Here is a 7,522-nt window from a genome sequence, read left to right as displayed (position 1 = left end):
CGACGAGAAACTACTGTATTTGCCAGCAATTCAATTTCACTGATGAAGGTAATTGAAAGTTGAAAGGGGGCAATATAATGTATGATTGTGTGAGAAATTGAAATAAAGAGATAAACATATGTCAACGGAAGTATGTGTATTTGTGTGTGTGTGTGTGTGTGTGTGTGTGTGTAGTGTGTGAATGATAAAGCGAAAGAGAGAGAGACAGAGAGAGAGAGAGAGATAGATAGGTGGATGGATGGATGGATAGATAGACATATGGATGGAGAGAGAGAGAGAGAGAGAGAGAGAGAGAGAATAAGAGAGATAGATAGGTGGATGGATGGATGGATAGATAGATAGACAGATGGATGGAGAGAGAGAGAGAGAGAGAGAGAGAGAGAGAGAGAGAGAGAGAGAGAGAGAGAGAGAGAGAGAGATAGATAGATAGATAGATAGGTGGATGGATGGATGGATAGATAGACATATGGATGGAGAGAGAGAGAGAGAGAGAGAGAGAGAGAGAGAGAGAGTGAGAGAGAGAGAGAGAGAGAATAAGAGAGATAGATAGGTGGATGGATGGATGGATAGATAGATAGACAGATGGATGGAGAGAGAGAGAGAGAGAGAGAGAGAGAGAGAGAGAGAGAGAGAGAGAGAGAGAGAGAGAGAGAAGGAGAGTAAGAGAGACAATTTACAACGGATGAAACTTTGGCACCATAATAATATTATAATGTTAGACACGAAATAGATAAACAAACATGTCTATCCCATGTAGATCTAGATCCCATTCATATTTATAACAAGAAGCGTATGTACGGCATTTATCCAACAAATTCTATTGATGTTTTATAAATACTGATATTGTTTTGATTTTGTTTTCTGGTTTTCGTTTTTAATGTTCATTCTATTTGATGTCTATAATCATGTTAACAAACACCTACTCTTTCCCCCGATTTCTGACCTTTACATCTTGTAAGTCGCGCGTATTTAGCAATGGCGTTTTGGGGAGGTGAGGCATTTTAGTGTCTGAATCTCAAAAGTCATCTCGTCTGAGAATGAAAGGTCGTCGGTGGAATCTGCAGGAAAAGATTATCTTTGGAATCTTCTTTGAGAATCTGGAGTTTTTTTATTTATTTTTTTTTTTTTTTGGGGGGGGGGGGAGGCTTTTTTTTGGATTTTTTTTTCTCTCTTTCAAACACAGTTCCATTGGTTTTGTATTTAATTCTTTATTTTATTTTATTTTATTTTATTTTTTTTTTTGTATAGGAAAACTGCCTAAAATAAACTTTAAGACTTGAATCATATCTTGTATGAATGGCAGTACAAAAAAAAAAAAAAAAAATTATATGTATAAAAAGAAGTTGCACAGAATGAATTAGGAACCTGGTTCCTTTAAGTCTGCTAGGGGATTCTAAATTGACCCATCATTACTAAGAGACCAAACTGTTGATACTATAAGGGCGCATAACTGGCAGATTGAACTGCGCGGAATGAAAGACATTTACCCTGCTTTTAGGGTTGTTATAATTTGAAGTGCATTGAGTATGGCGCGTGAATTAGTAAACGCGTTAAATAATTGAAAGTGGTTTGATTTTTGGGCTGTTTCCCCTTTCCTAAATGTATCTTTTGTTTAAACTTTGAAGTCGAAAACTCCACAGTTTCATTTTAAAGCGCGGTACACTCATCATTGTCGTCATCATCGTCGTCGTCGTCATCATCATCATCATCATCATCATCATCATCATCATCATCATCATCATCATCATCCTTTGACCCCAAAATCGGGGATTTCCGCGGATCCGAGGAAAACCATCTGCACAAATTTTATGTAAAACGGCCAGTTACTCATTTTACACCTGAGTACAATGAGAGACTGTGAGTAAAGAGCCTTTTCCAAGGACTCAGCTATGCGCCGTCAGAGTGGATTCGACCCCAGGACCTTCCTATCCGAAGTCGAGTGTCATACTACAAGACCACATAGCCGCATATCAAATGGTCTTAAAGAAAGAATTATGTTTTCTTCACTTCATGGCTTGTTTTCCAGCAAACAAACAAACAAAAAATTCCCTTTATTCATCCCATAGGGGAAATTTTTCTCTAGGGTCTATTCCAAGGGAAAACTGGACTAACGCAGGCGCTAGCCGCAGAGCAGCGCCGCAAATTGAGCTAGGGCGAGGTGACTTGCTCAAGGCCACACACAGCGCAGCGGCGGGTGATCGAACTCGGTACCTTTCGGGTACGAAGCAAAGACCGCACCGCTGAGCCACGCTGTCCCCTAACCCGATATAGTTAAGAAAATCTTGCAATATTGAAAGCCAAGCTCTTTGTTTATAAATCTTGGGATCCGTCGCGGCCACGTACTGTTGCTAAAATTAATAGCTTATCCCAAAAGGGTCTATAAGCGAGGCGCTGGTCTATAAGCCATCGACCACCTCCTCCCCTCCCCATCCTTTGATAGTTTTGTTTTATATTGCTCGGCTTTATTATTTCCGGGCATCCTTTTCGCTTGCTCTCTTTCGAGAATCCCTCGGCCTCCTCCTTGCTTGGTTTCCTTCCCTATGGATTACTGGCTGAATAAATGGGCGATGTTGGAGTTAATTGGTTTGGTGGGTGGATGGGTGATGGATGGATGGATGGATGCGTGGATCAATGTTTGGGTGGATGGATGGACGTGTTTAGAAAGAATAGAGAGGGAACATCGTTAATAAGCTCCATAAGAATGGACCAACAAGATATGAAGTGAGTAGAAAAGTGCCAGAAGACAATAGAGAATAAAAATTTTCGCGGCGGTGGTGGGGTTTGAACCTGCGACCTTATTGGTACGACAACTCCGCCTGGCAGGTGAGAGCGTGGCTCTACCGTGTGAGCTATCCACGAACACAAAAATATTCGTTTCAAACCCAAAGTCATTTCTAGATCCCTCTCTCACCCACTTCTTGAGACCGCCGATTCGTTCACCACCATCGCGAAGTAATTTTGACCAGCAGTTAAGCTTAATAGCCAATATTCTCATCACAAACATATAACATAGAAACGATTGAGACATTGAGTATGCTCCGGTGTATGGGGTGAATTTTTTTAATTCAGAAAAGTGAGTGGAGCAGGCACTTATGTTGGTAACAACAAGATATGAAGTGAGTAGAAAAGTGCCAGAAGACAATAGAGAATAAAAATTTTCGCGGCGGTGGTGGGGTTTGAACCTGCGACCTTATTGGTACGACAACTCCGCCTGGCAGGTGAGAGCGTGGCTCTACCGTGTGAGCTATCCACGAACACAAAAATATTCGTTTCAAACCCAAAGTCATTTCTAGATCCCTCTCTCACCCACTTCTTGAGACCGCCGATTCGTTCACCACCATCGCGAAGTAATTTTGACCAGCAGTATAAGAATGGACCCTGTTGTGTACTCTTGATTACACTGACCCAGAAACCTTTGACCTTAATCAGGAATTCATTTCTATGATTTTACTAGATTACAGATAATAACACACTAACGAAAGGGTGAAAATGGAAAGGCTTCGTATGGGAACAAAACAGACAATGGACGTTTCGGGTACAAACCCTTCGTCAGCACAACAATACACAGATAAACGTGGAAAACAAATAAAATATAATGAAAAATAACTTGTATCGTCTGTACTCAATGGTTGTTTCGTTAGTATTTTACGATCACCGGCTTCAAGCAGCCCTTACCGTTTTCTAGATAATAACACACCAGTATTAACCTACATGATTACATGAGGTCGTTTATGACGTGCAGAAGTAGTATTTTATTTGGATTTCAAAACGTGAAGAACAGGGGAACTGGGTGGGGTTCCCGACTTTCCATAGTGAGCAGGGAGGTACTTGCTGTGTCTTCTATCCCCCTGTATCTGTTTTACAATTTCTTTCTGTCTTTGTCTTTGGCTAGGAGGGAAACAGTTGAATGTATAGTTATAGTTTTGGGAAATACTATTTTTTCCCTTGTAAATCATCTCTCTATTATGTATTGTTATTTTTAACAATTTTTAACATATGGTTTAACATTTGAGTGTATTCCTCAGTGGGATCTTGTGCTGGTGTCTGGGTGAAACATTTAGTTGATCTCAAACTAAGTATACTGATAGTATGCTCTTGGAATATACACCTGTTCCCTATTTGTGCCATTCTTCTTTGTCTTTTTCTTCAAGTCCTTTTAGTTGTAGAGAATGTTTTTACTATCCGATTTTCATCCTTTTTATTGGCGCTGATATGACTAAATGTGTTGCACGAGCCGTAAAACCATTTAAAACAAACAAAATGAGAACAAGGAAGAATTGTAGGTTGGTGGAGATTCATTCTGGTAGGGACATCTGTTTGACTATAATATTATATTAGGGTGTCCCTTTATCATTATCCCGGAATTAGACTACTTGCTTTTTGCCCAGGCCCTGGCTGGAGATTTGACTTTTTCTCCACGATGTATATGACGAGTGGGTGTGATTTTATTTTCTGTGAGAAGTAATATTTATTGTTGTGTTTCTTTTTTAGTCTCTTCAAAAAATAATCTCTCTCTCTCTCTCTCTCTCTCTCTCTCTCTCTCTCTCACTCACTCTCTATCTCTCTCTATCCCTCTCTCTCTCCGTCTCTCTCTCTCTCTCTCTCTCTCTCTCTCTCTCTCTCTCTCTATATATATATATATATATATAGTGTGTGTGTGTGTGTGTGTGTGTGTGTGTGTGTTTAAAACATGGGTTAAATGGAAAAAGACGCCAAAGGTTTTATATTATATTATTATTATTATTATTATTATTATTATTATTATTATTATTATTATTATTATTATTATTATTATTATTATTATTATTATTATTATTATTTATGTATTAAAATCTTCTACTTGATTTGATTGCGTCAGTTATCTCCTCCTCGACCTTCACCAAGCTTGCTAAATATAAGTCCTTGACGCATTATCGTAACGGTTACAAATTCACCTGTGCTCCATTTGTTTGCAATTTAATCACACATTCACCTGTATGCGCTCCATCCGTATCGTGACCGACCGCTTCTATTCGGTACTATTTCCGGGGTGAACCGGATTCCGAAAATTGAATTTTGTATGAAAACGGTTAGAATTGTTTTAAAAAATTGAGTCTTACGGGGTGCTAGAAAATCTGTTCATTTTTCTCAGTTAGTTGAACATGAAAATTTCAATGGAATTTCAGAATTTAAACCCTAAAAGTAAATTTTCAGTTTTCAGTTCAAACCGATAATATATTACCGTTTTGTGACGTTGTTCCCTGTCAGTTTTCTTTCCTTTTCTTTATTTGAGTCTTTCCTTATCTTTTATTTCTGTCTCGACGCGCCATAAATATTGCACGTAGCTTCTTGGAGTACAGGTACAAGATGTGTGTTTTTAATTACAACACACTACGTTGAAGAATACACTGATGATAATATCATTCACAGACATTCACCGTAGGTAAAATACGAGGTTTTTATTTTTTAAAAATATGTTGTTCAAATATTAGTATATGTGATTTTGTTTTTGTTTTTGTTTTTGTTTTTTAAATTTTATTGGCAAATTCGGTAACAGGTAAAGAAATTAACCGTTTAACGATGAGGTTGATTTTTATTTTCAAATTTTATCTCCTCACTTTATTTGGAATTTTATGAACTGTTACTAACGGTGTTGCTGTTCCAATAAAGTTTTAATAATAAAAACAGTATCAGTGGTCTCAGGATGTCTGCAGTCAGTTTCCCATTCGAGGAAAGTATAATTCATCCGGGGAACTAATTAACCAGTAAATTTTTGACCAATCAAAAAATGGAATTTGTGACACGCCTTCACACGTTCTCGGACAAACATTGATGCTTGTTTATAGACAATAACGTGAATGAAATCGACCAATCTCTGATCATTGTTATTGTTTTCATAACGTCAGATGAGTGACTAATTATCACACGATTTTCTCGATCATATATATTATAAACGTGTAAGTTTACAGATAGATTTCTGTGTTGGTTTTATTCATCAAGCGGTAGAACAGTGGGTATTTTACTTTGACATATGCCGTCGATAGCAAAACCTGTGTCGTTCGCGATGTTAACCAATCACTGCAGAGTTCGATCATCCGCCGCTGCGCTGTGTGGCCTTGAACAAGACACCTCGTCCTAGCTCAATTTGCGGCACTGCACTGCGGTTGATGCCTGGGTTATTTAAGTCTTCCATTGGGATAGACCCGACAGACGAATTTTCCCTTTGGGATGGTTAAAGGGAATTTTATTTATTTTTTATTTATTAATGTAGTATTGGCTTTGGACGAAACCGGCGCCTTGGTGTTCTGCTCTGCTCCCTGTAAAGTAAGTCGCCATGATTCGGATCTCTTATTTGCCACTGATAGATCTGTTGTTTTGATCAAGCACAGCAGTCGTGCACAGCTTTTAAGATTTTTCTCGTATCCAATAGAAAATACATAACTACATCGTGCGACCCTATCTCTTACAATTGTAGGAACAATAATAGTACATAATGATAATGATAAGGATAAGGTTTTACATAATGATAATAATGATAATGATCATGGATGATGAGAGTTGACAATATTATGGCCAGACGGTCCTGATAAGGCTGTAGTTTCAATCAATAACAGGACACTACTGATTCTCTCTCTCTCTCTCTCTCTCTCTCTCTCTCTCTCTCTCTCTCTCTCTCTCTCTCTCTCTCTCTCTCTCTCTCTCTCTCTCCCCTCCTCTCCCCCCCCCCCCTCTCCCCCCCCCCCCCCCCCCGTCTCTCTCCGCCTCGCCTCGTGTTTCATTTTGCTTTTTACTATTTTTTTGTTCCCTGATGTGTGTGTGTGTGTGAGAGAATGTGAGTGTGTGTGTATGCGATATATATATATATATATATATATATATATATATATATATATATATATATATATATATATATATATATATATATATATATATATATATATATATATATATATATATAGAGAGAGAGAGAGAGAGAGAGAGAGAGAGAGAGAGAGACCTCACCATTAATTACAAGACGGTGATGCCATTGTTACAGGAGGGAAGGAAAATCCCAGTTCTGAGAGATTTTCATAATTACAACCATTGTTATTATACTACGGCATTTACTGGCAGTCGTCGTCATCATTATCATCATCATCGTCATCATCATCATCATAATCATCATCGTTATCATCATTCTAATAACAAAAACACTTCATGAGCCAAAAGTCACACACATGGCACACACTCTCCTTAGCCAGTATGAGTGTAAACACCGTCACGGCATGTTCCTCCTACATACACCATTATTGGCATTGCAGCAATGATTGCACCCACATCACATACCCCGTCCAAAACTGTCAGCACATTGTTTTAGTCACGGGTTTTACCCGTAGTTACAATACAACCAAGTTCCCAACCTTGATTTGTAAGTGTGTCGCCGTGTCCGACATGCTCTGGACTTTAGACAAAGATCCACGAGTTCAAACCCCAGTCTTGGCACCTGCCATAATATCAACTTCTCAGCTTCTCGCTGCGTGTCTACATCTTCCTTCCAATCATA

Source organism: Berghia stephanieae, chromosome 9 (assembly GCF_034508935.2).
Source record: "Berghia stephanieae isolate SIO BIC M18660-M18661 chromosome 9, UCSD_Bste_1.3, whole genome shotgun sequence".
Lineage (NCBI taxonomy): Eukaryota > Metazoa > Mollusca > Gastropoda > Nudibranchia > Aeolidiidae > Berghia > Berghia stephanieae.
Note: the sequence above shows the minus strand (reverse complement) of the source record.